Consider the following 13,513-nt stretch of genomic DNA (forward strand, 5'->3'; position numbering starts at 1 on the left):
CTCTTGATGCAAGCTTCGAGATCCACCACGTGTCCGTCGATCCATCACTCCCTGATTTTGAGGCCCAAACCGGTCAAACCCACCATCAATGGTTTTGAGGCACAAACCACCAAACCGTCGATGCCTAGTTTTGAGAACCAAACTAGCAAACCCTCCTCCGATGGTTTCGAGACTCAAACCATCAAACTGTCCATCCCGATTTAATGACCAGACCGACAAATCCTCATGTGCGTCTCACTAGGAGTGACTCACTAGTGTCGACGTGTATCCAACCTCCACCAAGCTTGACGCCTTCGCCTTCCTTCTTAACTTGATCAACGCCATCTTCATTACCCGTGTAGATGTGTGTCCAAGCTCCGCCAACGTGCTCCTCCTTGACTTGGTCGACGCCGTCTCTATCACCAATGTACTCTTGCTCTTCATGTGCCCGATGTGAGCTGCACACGGTCTGTTCTCTGGCCTCTCAGTCCAAGCCTTCTCATCCGCCCTCCACCGCTCCCGGTCCATCGCGCACAAACTTCACACTTGACCTTCTCCATTGCCCTCGACCATCTTGGCGCACCTAAGACCTACACATTCACAAGCCAAGAGACATGTTGCACAACACACACGACACAACTCAGCACGACACCTCCGATTAGCCATTAGCATAATCAAGCACATTTGAAATATGATTCAACCGGAAAAGTCTCAAACCTCTCAACTCTTGTGTCAATCATTCATCACACACACATGGGCACATCTCCGCCATGTGTTCACACGGTGAACCATACCTATCTGCTCAGCTCTGTGCCCACAGCCACTTCCTTAAAGTCCAAAACCAAAAGGAAGCTTCATCAACGCTGTAGGTTGTGTTTGAGAGCTAAACTGCTGAAGTGTACATCAGCTAGGTTAGATGTACACAATCACTTCCAAAAATTCCGAAACCAAAATAAATGCTTGCTTCACCACCAGAAGGTTGTAGTGTTGAGAGCAGAAGTGCAACTTCAATTCGTGTAACTACTACAGAAATGAACTTGCGCAGCGTTGCATAATTGGCCTCCGTGGCGGGCACTGTTTTTGCCCGCCACGGTAATTCGGTGGCCGGCCGGCCACTGAGACGCCCGCTGTGGTAAATGATTTACTGCAGTGGGCAACCTTATTTGCCCGCTGCGGTAAATCCCCATTTACCGCAGCGGACATCTTAACGCGTCCGCCACGGTAAATCGATTTACCGTGGCGGGCACACTAAAAGGCCCACCACGGAAAAAGGCAAGGCCCAAATGGCCCAGCGCCGGCCCGATAGTTGTCTTCATATATAAGCCAGCACTTAGGGTTCCCTTTCACTCCTCTCACCCCCTCGCCCTCCCTCTCACTCTTCTCAGACGCGGCTGCACTCCCTTCCCACGCGCTGCATCCTGAGAGACGAGCCCCTCTCCCTCGACCCCCACCCCTACACTCCCCATCCTCTATCTCTCTCGACGGCGGCGGCGCTCTTCTCGGCCGTGGTGGCGCGGCTCGCGCGGGTGGAGGGCGGCGCCGTGGCGTGGCTCGCACAGAGGGAGGACGGCGTGTTGAGGCGGCTCGCGCGGGCGGAGGTTGTCGCGGCGGCCCGTCCTCCACTAGGCTACAACGGCACGGCGTCGTCTCGATCCACCTCCAGTGACGGCCACGGCGGCGGATCTGCCCGGCGAGGGCGTATCCGGACCCGGCGGCTCCACGGCGTCGATCCGGCCACCAGCGGCTCCACGGCGTCGATCCGGCCACCGGTGGCTCCACGGCGTGAATCCACATCTGGCGCCCCTCTCCCGGCGGCTGGTGGGCCTGTCGACGGCGGATCCGGCGAGGTGGAGCTCAAGGCGAGCTCGCATAGGATCCTGGCGGCGCTAGGGTTTCGGTAGGGTTTCGGACTATTGGGTTGGAAACAGGCTCGTCGGTGGGCTGAGAATGGGCTCGCTGGCGGGCTCCTGGTTTTTTTTGTTTTTTAAAAACATTAACCGCGGCGGGCAAAGCCGCCCGCCGCGGTTAAGCCACGATTTACCGTGGCCTCTAGGCCGCGGCGGACGGCTTTGCCCGCCGCGGGAAACTGAAAACGCCCGCCTCCAATAAAGTTTGTGTAGTAGTATCATCCCCGAGCAAATGGACGATATATGGACACTGAGAGATAAGAACAAGATGAATGTAGACCGAGATGCATGCATGTCTAAAGTGGGAAGCGATTTTCCAACAAAAATATTTACAGTCACATTGGCATGTAGACCAACAGGAAGCTTTCTTGTACTCTATCCATTTTAAATTATAAGACGTTTTGGATTTTCTAAATGAGAATTGCTCCGGTACACCTCTTTTAAGAAATTGCACACATCTTAAAGCAACCATCCAATTATAATTATTGATTAATCAATTTTCTTAATGTTTGGGCCTGCCCCTATGGCCCTACCTACACCCAGCCCGTGTCCGGTCCAGATCGATCCTGACTCCTTGATCTCATCCTCCGATGTCGATCCGGCCATGCGTTCAACCGGGCGACGCTCAACGACGGCAGCAGAGCTCCATATATGGATAGGCCGGTGTTTCGTATCAAGGTGCCATCTTCATTCTGCCGGGAAGCGTTGCATGCCTGCATTCCTCTTCCATCGAAGGAACTCTACGGTACCACCACCATGAGGTCTCCGGCGTGCTGTCGTGCATGCTGTTGCGGTCAGAACTCCTCGATGGCAAGAGCTGGCCGTGGACATCAGCAACAGCCATGACGCAATCCGAGTGGTGCTGCCGTGCTGGGCATTGAGCGCCGGTGCTGTCGACAGCCGAACATGAACGGCCACCGGGCGCATCGGATCAAGACTCCAGGAGGATGAAATCAAGGAACGGGAGTTCACTAGGTATGGGCCGAGCACGGGCTCAGTAGGGTTGGGCCTAGACGAGACCTAAATGAAAAAATAATTAAGGTAATGATTAATTAATTAGAGTTGCTTTCAGACGTGTGCAATTTTCTAAAAGAGGTGTATTGGAGCAGTCCTCTTTCGAAATACATAGCTTTTGCTATGAACTTAGATATACACTATGCCCAGCTACTAAGTAAAAGCAATAGCAATGTATTCATAAAAGACAAAACGTCTTATAATTTGGAACGGAGAAAGTACTTTTTATTTTTAAGACTTCCCTCTAAAGACAAAATCGAATTAAGCTTTATTTTCTTGCGCAAACAAAAATAAGTTTTATTTTGAGTTAAATGCACCAGCGGCCCTCAAACTTGTAAGCGTATGTCACGTAGGTCTATGAACTTTGAAAATGTATTTTTGGGTCCCTAAACTTGCTAGGTGTTGCACCGCATGTTCATGCTTGCTATGTGAATATTTCTGGCTGACATGGCATTGCTAGCGTGGCACGTATTTTTTATTTAACCCCTTATATTTATTTTTCTCTTGAAAAATAAATCCTCACGGTGCTGTCGGAGCGCAACCTCACGGTGCCGCTCGACATGGTGGACGCGTCGTCGTCCGGTGTGCTTGCCCCGACCCTGTTCTCGTTGGCACATAGCATGATCTCCTCGCTGCTGGAGTCCGTGGCCCTGTCTTTACTGGCGTGCGTGCCGGCGGCGATCTTCTCCCTCAGCAGCTGCACCTTGATGTGTCGAGGTAGTCAGCGGCCGGCGGCGCGTCGGCCTGGCCCTGCTGCTGGCGAGGAACTGCTTCAGGTACCGAAGGACGCGGCAAATGGAGGCGAAGTGGCGAACGACGGGTGTTGCGCTGGGTCGGCGTGCCAGCACCGCTTCGTCATGGCGACCAGGTACTTGGGCGTCGAGAACAGGAACAAAGCGGCCACTCGCCAGCGTGGACTTTCTTGCTTGTCTTGTCTCCCTGCAAGTGGTTGTCCTCGAATGGGACCTTGCCCCCGTCAGCAGCTCGAAGCAGATCATCACGAAGCTGTACACGTCCACCTTCTCCATGTGCGTGTCGCGGCTCTCCTTGAGAACACGCGTACCAGATGCAGTTGCCGTCGTCGCCACCGGCTGCGTTGCCATTAGCAGATGCCTTTGCGCCGTTTGTGATGATGCATGCCCGGCCGCTCAAACCCGGCGACCTTGACGTGCACGTACCCATCGGAGTACCGCAGCTTCACTAGCACGTTGGACGGGTTGAGCTCGCCGCGGGGAGCTCATCTCCTCGACGTAGCTCTCCTCATCGTGGAAGAAAAATCAAGCAGTACGCAGTGTGCGCCACTGACGAGAGCATCAAGACCTCGTCCTCGGCGTCCCCGATGAAATGCTTCACTGTGAAGCTCTCCTCCATCCAATGCTCCTCCTTCACGTGGCCGCCGAGGCGCCTCCGCAATCCGCATGCTGTAGTCACCGGTTAACAGGATAGATACCAGGTGCAGCTTTCCCAGCGGCGGGGTCAGGACGTTGGCGAGCCGCGCTCGCCCTTCGTCAGTGGCTTTGGCACCGCCCGGCAACTTCATCTCGTCGAGCAGCTGCGACAGCAACCACCTGTCCTCTTTCCACACTGTGTCCGTCCGCGTAGTGAGTTCCTGGGACACTAAATATAGCTTGTCGTAGGCGTGGCCTCGAGCATGCTCCTATTGTACTTGTTGGCAAGCATTAACAGCCTCTTCCGCGCGATCTCATCGGAGTCGGAACCGGCTATCTCCACGCGATCTCGTCGGCGTCGGAACCGGCGACCTCCACGGCGGCCTTGATCGCGATGGTGACGCACGAGAGGATGCCATGGAGGTGCTGCTCCACGCACTCGGTGCCGTGCGCCACCACCGCGCGCGCCCACTAGCTGCCCCAGCCGCACGGGTCTAGGGACTAGGGAGGATTTATTTTTTTAAGAGAAAAATAAATATAAGATGTTAAGTGAAAAATCTGTGCCACGTTAGCATGCCATGTCAGCAAAAACAGGTCCACATGACTGATATGGACCTATGATACATCACCTAACGAGTTTAGGGATCCAGAAATGCATTTTCAAAGTTCATGGACCTATGTGGCACACGCTTACAAGTTCGAGGACCGCTGTTGCATTTAACTCTTTTATTTTCTATTCGAGCACTTTTTTTGAGAATTTCTATTCGAACACTTGGTATATTCACTAAAAACTGATGTCGGTAAAGAACCGTAACTCCAATTGGATATAAAATTATTTGATTTTAATTGAATATAAAATTAGATCAAACCTAATTAAAATCTCACATATATATTATGCCCCCACGGTCTTAGAAATGTTGCTAAATCCTAAAAAGAACTATAGCTAATCCAAACAGTCCAGCTTATAGCTTATTTTAAACCATTCAACCTCTCAGCTTATTAGATTTACCTTGTAAAAAGGCCTTGTGTTGTGTCCGATAGTGGAAGAAAATGATCCTCCATGAACGGCATGCACTCCCAAGTTGCTCAACGGGACGCATGGAACCCGGACAAGACGCGCGCGTATGGTACTCGCTGCTCAGTCGAAGCACCATACGCGCCCGCCCGATCGCGCCGCAGGTGCTCAGTCTTTCGGAGCCCCTCAACACTGCATGCATCGCGCCGCGATCGTCTCCACCTCCCTTCCCCAGGCTATAAATCCAGCAGCAGGGGCACGACGCAAAGGCAGCCCATGCCGCCGCAGGGAAGGCGAGCGAGCATGGAGCTCACCACATAGCTCGATCGAGGAGCGGTCTGCGCCTCGACGAGCAGGACAACGGAGACGAAGTCGCCGCCGCCGTCCACGTCCACCGGCGAGGACAGCCCAGGGAGGACACGGCGCCGCCCTCCTCCGTCCCGGGAGGGTGGCAAGGCCGGGACAGCCACTACTCATCTCGCGCGCTTGACGACGACTCCACCACGCCCATGGGGCCCGACGAACGGAGCTCCGTGGCGCCGCCTTTGGCCGGCCGCCAATGCTTTTTCTGAATTGGTCTAAGACTCTCGCCGCTCGCGGAAGAACGGATGAGAGCACCCACCCCCCGCTTTTCCTTCTTTGCTTCTCCTAACCCCTCCAGTCCTCTTCTTCTGGTCTAGTGTAGTTCTAAAAAAAATGGTACATCAATCGAATCAGTTATCTGTTAGTTTTCTTTATGATCTTTATATTATGTGATAAAATAAAGGGGCATTAAAACATTCTGAATCTTGTCACTTGTCAGTTCAATGGTTTTCGTAAATTTACTTTTTATTTATCATTATCTGCAAAAGTGATGGCCTATCGATGCGCAGCATGACCTGTGTATGAAATTCAGTCAACTGGTATCAGATCTGGTCCTCTCTAGAGCTTCAGTTGACATGTGTCCTTCCATCTCCTTTTCTTTGTTGGCGTTCAATGAGTGGAGGACAAATTTCTTCAGATAACCAGTGTTACCTGTTGGCGATGTTGCTGAACACGAGAAAATTGCCTTTTTGCCATTGCAAATAATGGGCTTCGCAAAATTATCATCCGAAAGATTGATTTCACAAATTTGCCAGCCTAAACATGTCTACATTGATTTGTTGCCATATCCCTATTTAGCTCATTTGTTAACATTTTTTGGAATCTCTTCCACGCGAAAAGTCATTACTGCCCTTGGCACACAAGTCATCCGTCTCTCCCAATGCTCAGCACACAAGTCATCTCTCTCTCCCAATGTCAATCTAGATCGTTTCATGTAAACCATGCCTTGTAGTTAAACAGGCTTTTCAGGAGCCTGCAGCTCAGCTGATGTAGGTGGGGTTTTTGCCGGTTTGGGTAATGCTGTGTGCTCAAGTTATTATCTACTGGTAGTTGTCACATGGAGTTACAGAATGCAGTTTTACCAAACTTGACATGAACGCCTGATAGACGAATCAGTATTACTATTACCCTCTGAAACAATAGTGTCACCTGAAATGAGTTTACTTAATCTGTTTATCTACAAACAAGTACACAAGTACGAACAGGGAACATATATGTGTTTACACATTACACCTTAGTCGTGATTTCGTGAAATTGTCCACGTTCGTGTAGGCTGAACAAACATAGGCAGGACGTTCTGCCCAGAAATTTATCTACTCCGAAAACAACGATGTTGTCCCGTGTTCATCAGCAGATCACGAATGTGAACTTCACTTCTGTACTTTCCTTCAGTTCTTAGCTTGTAAATGGCACCGAGTGAAGGCAAAGCTTCAGAATGCATTAGCTGATGGCAATGCTTGTTTCAGATGCCACCAATCCCGCTCCTCAAAAAAGAAAAGAAAGCCATCCTCCGGTTTTGGAGATCACAGCTGAGATCGTTTCAAGTAAACCATCACTGCTGCGCCACTGAGAGCCACTACGCCGGCCATTAACCCAACATGAACCAGCGATATCCCACTACTGCGGGGAGGTGGTGCCAGCTCCTGTGACGGTTTTGTCACTTCGGTATTCAAACTGGGATCTTCGATGTGCAACTTCAACACCTGAAGGTGAACATTTGTTATAGTCAGGTGGATTGAGCAAGTAATTTGTAGCCCTGCAACCTGCACTTGGAATAGATAATCACAGAAGGCGAGAAAAAGAGCTACCTTCAACCCAGATGATTTGGCATGCAGCACTGCACCAGCAAGATCGGCGTCTGTTGTCAGCAGCACTCGGTCACCTTCATCATCTTCATACTACATAGAACAAGATCAAGTTGGCTAGTGCAGGCAAATACAAACCATCTTTTAGTTGGTGGAATGATGAATGAAACCATTTATACCATCACCCATGGTGATGCAAAGACATGGTCACATGGATGAGTTCACACTCTTGAAGTATAATGAACACAGTTATTTTTTCATCAACAGAGTAAGGGAAATTTTGGCTTTTGCTATCAGATATTGGGGCATTGGGCACCTAATCTCTATCCTATTGGACCTTCGTAATCTTTGGAAGTTACATGCTTATATGCCTACTAAACCATAGGACCATTCTGATGCTGAAGTACTTGATCAGTCGATCTTACCAAGAGTTGCACTGCTTCTTTTTCATCAGCAATACTTAATCTTTGTCTTACAGAAGACACAAGCTCGTCCAAGCTCTCTGAGCCTGCAGTAGTGAATTGAAAAATTAACATTCAGTTATATTTGATGATGCAACCATATCTTACATCTGCAGGTGAACTATGGAACAAGTAAATACCACAAGTGAATCTGTGCACACGGCCTTTTCGATCTTGAAGCTTAAAGGAAAATGAATTGCCAATCACAGGGGGATAAACACTACTCTTTCCATCTCCAGCCTCTGACTGCAGGAGTAAGGATACCTCGCTGAACAATACAAGGAGAGTTGTATTATAGCCTCATGAAAACAGAAGAAGAAAAATAATCCTCAAAAGACCCATCAACAAACCTACGGCTATCGAATTCCTCATCTGGAGGCTCCAATGCAAGAGCAGAGTCCCAGAACCTCTGCATTACTGAGTTTGCGACATCATTCACAGTTCCATTCCCTCCTTCAACCTACAAGTAGAGAATTAGATAGACAAATTCAGATATGAACCAGAAGAGAGCTGAAGGAGTATGGAGTTAGGGATTACCAATTGAATAGTTGCATGGGTAAGTTGCAGGACATCCAGGCAAGCAGCAATCTGTCCATCTGTTCACAATAATGAAGACTTTAAACATGTAGCATATAAAGTAGCAGTATGATATTCAAAGATTGAGACAGAAATCAGGTGGAACCTTTGTCAATAACAGGAATATGCAAGAATTTGCCATCATGCATTATATGTAATGCATCGAGAATTGTTGTTTCTAACGTGGCACAATCTGGGTTGGCAGTCATCACCTGAAAATGTTATAATGAAGTAATGAGCACAGGTAGTGTAAAAGCTACTGGACAACTTAGACAATGAGAAAAAGAAAATTGTAAATATAATGGAATATTGGAATACCTTTTCTACTAGAGTCAACTCAGGGGAAATATTTTGTGACACAACACGCATAAGTATATCTTTTGAGCTGCGTAACATAATCATACAACATCAACAGTTAGCAAGGGAATCATGGACAATATTGTTTTACTAATATAGAATGCTTACGTAAAGATCCCCTGCAATGTGTTTCCTGTAGCGACAACCACTGAATTAACCCGAAACTCTCGCATTTTTTGTGCTGCTACACACACAGGATCTGTAGGCGAAACAATTGCTACTCTGCAAGATAGCATAGTAAGCTCAATGTCCTTTCTATTGCTAATTATTGAAAGAAAATAGTCAGAGAAAATCAATGATATACTTTGTATTCTCTGTAACAATGGTTGACAAAGAAGGTTTGAACATCCTCTCCCTTAGAGTTTCAATGAGAGCAGAAGGAACTGTAACCACAGAAAATTACTAACTTTAAATGATTTGTAACATGATACAACGTAAAAAATGGTTTTTAAAATGTAATTACAACAATCAAGATATATAATATTGTTAGACAGAGGGTGCCACAGCCCTAATGGGCCTGTACATCCTATTGGGCCTAGTGCCTATAGATTGATTGATATCTATTAGGCAAGGATCCCTGCTGGTTCTGTTTCTATAAACCTAGGTCATCCTTGCCTATATATGTGTAACCTCATATCCCTGATAATCAATCTACTATCTTGTGTCTAATCTCACAAATATAAACATTTAATAGTAGAGCAGAATATGATATACCTAGCGAATTGGTATGATATGAAGTTCACTTGGATTAGAATGATAAGGCGTTAGCATGATTACTATTTCATAAAATATACCTTATAGATTAAATCAATTTACTCATATGACCCAAATGGTTTTTGAATTGAGAATTTTGAGATATTATATGTAATGCAGAAACCTGAAAAGTTGCCTCCTAATTGACGTTCGACCCCTTCAACAGCAGCTGTTATTGCACTTCCTTGTTCTGCAGCCTTTTCCAATCTTGATATTGCGCCATAAAGGCATTTTGCAATGTCCAGCATAGCAATAACCTCACCATTCTCTACAATAGGAAGGTGTCTAAATTTCCCTAAAATATGAGAGAACAAATTGGAAAAGTTGATGTTAGTGAAGAAGGAAGCACATATCAAACTAAGTGTTGACTAAGGGTTTCTGTGCAAGGACATGAAAACAACCAGCTTACACAGTATATACACATATATTATCATTGAAATCATGACAGAAACTCAGCAACGTGACAAACAAATCCTAGAAATTTAACCACACCAATGAAGAAATATTCATTTGCTACTGAGATATTGAGGACTGTGATACAATACAGCTCCCCAAAATTGTAATTGTCATTGCACTTACAAAACTAGCAAGTTCAGCTGGATTGACAATGACTTATGAAATAGTATACATCACATGATACAATACAATTTTTTTTTCTTTTCCAACACAAGATTACGTTTAAGACAGGAAAAAAAGCATAGTGTTACAGCAAAATCTATGAGTTACACAAGAACTTCAGGAAGTAGCCTATACTGTTACGAAAAATCTACACGGATGGTTAGTGCAGTACAGTACATATATCAGAGAACAGCCCATGGCACAGTTTAGTGAAAATCACAAGCTGGCTTTCCCTACTTTGTTCCCATATTGTCCGTACAAACATTTACTTAATAAACTCTATCAAAGGAAAAGCCAGAATCACTAGACATACCTTGAACCATCTTCTGCAAAGCCTCAATGGCAGGCGTGTCAGACATCACATAAATAGGATTCCGTGTCATGATCTTGGAAATGATGGTTTGCTCCACCCTAAGCCCCTCAGCAATCACCCTTGTAGCTATATCCAGCACCCCAATTTGAAATACAAACAAAAATGAACAAGTCATATTGAAAGCAGCAAAAATAGGCCATCGTCTGCTTGGTTAAAAAGCAAATTACAACTTACAAGGTTATTTACTTCAAATTACTGAGTAGAAATTATAGAACATAAAGATAATGTTCTAGTCTTCTAGATGCCTAACAAAAGTGCTGTGCAAACCATCATCATATAACCTGGACTGCTTCGATAGTTTTAGGCATAAACCAACTACTAAACAAGTACAACAGCACCCTTCTGTCCCTCTTCCATTTACGCAAAGGGAAAAATATGCATTGGTAAAAGAAAATTCCAATGAGTCGTCCAAGTTTGGTAAAAGAAAAGGCTGATCAAAATCTCCAAATAAAATGGAATTTTTGCTTTGAAAGAAACTGACAATTGCTAAGCTCCAAACCAAGAATGTAATCCAAACACAGATTTTCCCCAGGAAGATATGTACTATGTAGCATCTTGGACTCCTGTTACATCAAATTCAAAAAATCCCACCCATTTCCTCAGCTCTCAATCGCTATAAAAGCACACTGGAACACATGTAACCATCAAACTGAACCAGAAAATTACGAAAAAGAGGAAGTCACCTTGTCGGTGACTATGCCGGAGAGGAGGCCATGGGCGTCGGTGAGCAGCACGGCGTCGACCCGCCTCGCCGGCACGCATCCGACACCGTCGTCCCCTCCGGTATCGTCAGTGCCTTAGACAGCCGCAATTTCTTCACTGTCCTCTCCCCCCTGGGCAAGCAAGCCCAAACCAATTTAAAAAAATCCAACCTTTGGCGGTCCCGGCTCGAACCGAGGTGACGAAATGGAAGGAGAAGATTGCCCAAAGCTTGCCGCGCGCTTACGTGAGCTGGTGGGGGGAGGCGGGCTTGGATGCGGCCTTCCCGTTCCCATTCCCGTTGGCGGCGGCGGCGGTGGCCGAGGGGTCGTCAGACTTACGAGAAGAAGCTGATGGCGGGCGGCTCCTAGTGCGGCGGCCAGGCGGCGCCGCGGAAGCGGCTGAGCTCATGGCAAAATTTGCGGCGGAGCTCCTGGGGGCTAGGGAGTAGGGACGCGGCGGCGGCCGGCGAGGCAGGAGCAGAAGGTGCGGTGGTGATTCTGCTCCGTTTCAACTGGCGGTCTCTGGTGCTCCTTCGATAGCGTGTGGGAGTTTTGCGTTTCAGCCACTCCAGTTCTGGGTTATCATGCAAATTTACCAATGGTTTTGGTGTCTCCGTGCTTTGTCTTGTTTTCGGGGTTTTTACATTTTTATCATTATAAAGATTGGCGCTCATTCGATTATCATTCTTAGAATGACACTTACATTTTTACCCGATGAAAGAAGATTGAGTTTCTGTTTTACCACATTTACGCATGTGGCAAGCCACGGCCCTCCAACATGCTGGCGCCCAGTCAGCAGGCGAAGGTAAAATGTCATCCCTGCCCCTGCCCATTTTGTTCATTACGCCGCATCCCTCCCGCTCATTTTGTCCCTCGCTCATTTCGTCCCCATCCCACCCGTCGTCGTCGACACGTTCTTCCCCCACGCCGCCACCGCCTCCTGCTCCCCTCCCGCCATCCCTACGCCACGGTGACCGCATCTGGTGAGCGGGACCCCTGGTGAGCTCATTGGAGGTATGTGGCCTTACTCCCCCTTTGCACCCAGGTCTCGTGTCCATTAGGGTTTAGGGTTAGGGTTCTTGGATGCTGACTTTGTCTTCCTTGGTTGATTGTTTCGTAGGCTTGTGATGTAGTGGGAGAGGTGGTGTCAACCCGTGTCATAATGGCTAGCAGCAGTGATTGCCGGTCGTAGAGGGTGGAGTCGTCCAGCGTCAGTAGGGCGTTGAGGAGGCAGGAACGAGGCGGGAGCTCCATGCGCGCGCATGTTGTGGCGTATCCGGTCGATAAAGAAACCGGGCTTCCTTTGATTCAATGTCCGGATTGTCATCTGGCCCGTGTGATCGAGCTTCGCATCAAGCAGGACACTCTCAACAAGGGCCGGAGCTTTTTCAAGTGCCCCAAGAATGGGGTCAGTTTTGCTATGTTTCCATCTCTCTTGCTTTCTTTGTTTGAAATCTAGAGTTTAACAGTCATGAAATGGTGTTTGCAGAATTCGAAATTTTGTGGATTCTACAGATTCCAGAAGGAGTACCTAGATGAGCTGATTGATAAGAAGATCGTCAGTATCAACTGTAAGGAGGTCGAGGAACTGGAAGAAGGATCAGAGGGCAGTGAATATGCTAACGATGAGAAGGACCTTGAGAAGAAGATGGAGAACCTGATGTGGAAAATGAACTGTTTCATTGTTGTTGTTGCAATTGTTTTGTTTGGAATTGTTATCAGATCAGTTGTAATGACTTGATTTGTAGCAATGTGTTTGAAAATGAACTGAACATGATGTATGAACCATTTGCAATGAAACTTTGAACTGTGTTGTCTAGATAACCTTGTGCTGTTTAATTCATTTGAGAACTGGAAGTCTGGAAGTAATGTCGTACTGACATCCATTTGCAATGAAACTTTGAACTGTGTTGTCCAGATAACTTTGAACTGTGTTGTAGGCAACTAGGCATGACACTCAAAACATGTCCTATTCTTGAATTCACTATGGCCAGCATTGAAGGGCTGTAGTGCACGTTATCATTGTTGCAAAGCTTTTTTTTTAGGGAACTGTTGCAAATCTAGTAGCAGTAAGCAAGTACTCTCGCCATGGAAGCAAATAAGGCCTGTGAGTGTGAACCAAACAAATACAGCATTTCTGCTACTATTGTAGGTAGGCAGCATTTTTGTGTGTGTGTGTGTGTGTGAGCACTGTGCAACCAAT

The 13,513-nt window shown here is 47.3% G+C and overlaps 2 pseudogenes; both read right to left on the reverse strand.

Annotated features, from left to right (window-relative positions):
* Positions 1-2,573: 2,573 nt before the first annotated feature.
* On the reverse strand, positions 2,574-5,505 carry LOC136507253 (uncharacterized; annotated as a pseudogene).
* A 1,273-nt stretch (positions 5,506-6,778) lies between these two features.
* On the reverse strand, positions 6,779-11,847 carry LOC136506688 (CBS domain-containing protein CBSCBSPB3-like; annotated as a pseudogene).
* Between the last annotated feature and the right edge of the window lie 1,666 nt (positions 11,848-13,513).

This window comes from Miscanthus floridulus, chromosome 15, assembly GCF_019320115.1.
Source record: "Miscanthus floridulus cultivar M001 chromosome 15, ASM1932011v1, whole genome shotgun sequence".
NCBI classification, from domain to species: Eukaryota; Viridiplantae; Streptophyta; class Magnoliopsida; order Poales; family Poaceae; genus Miscanthus; species Miscanthus floridulus.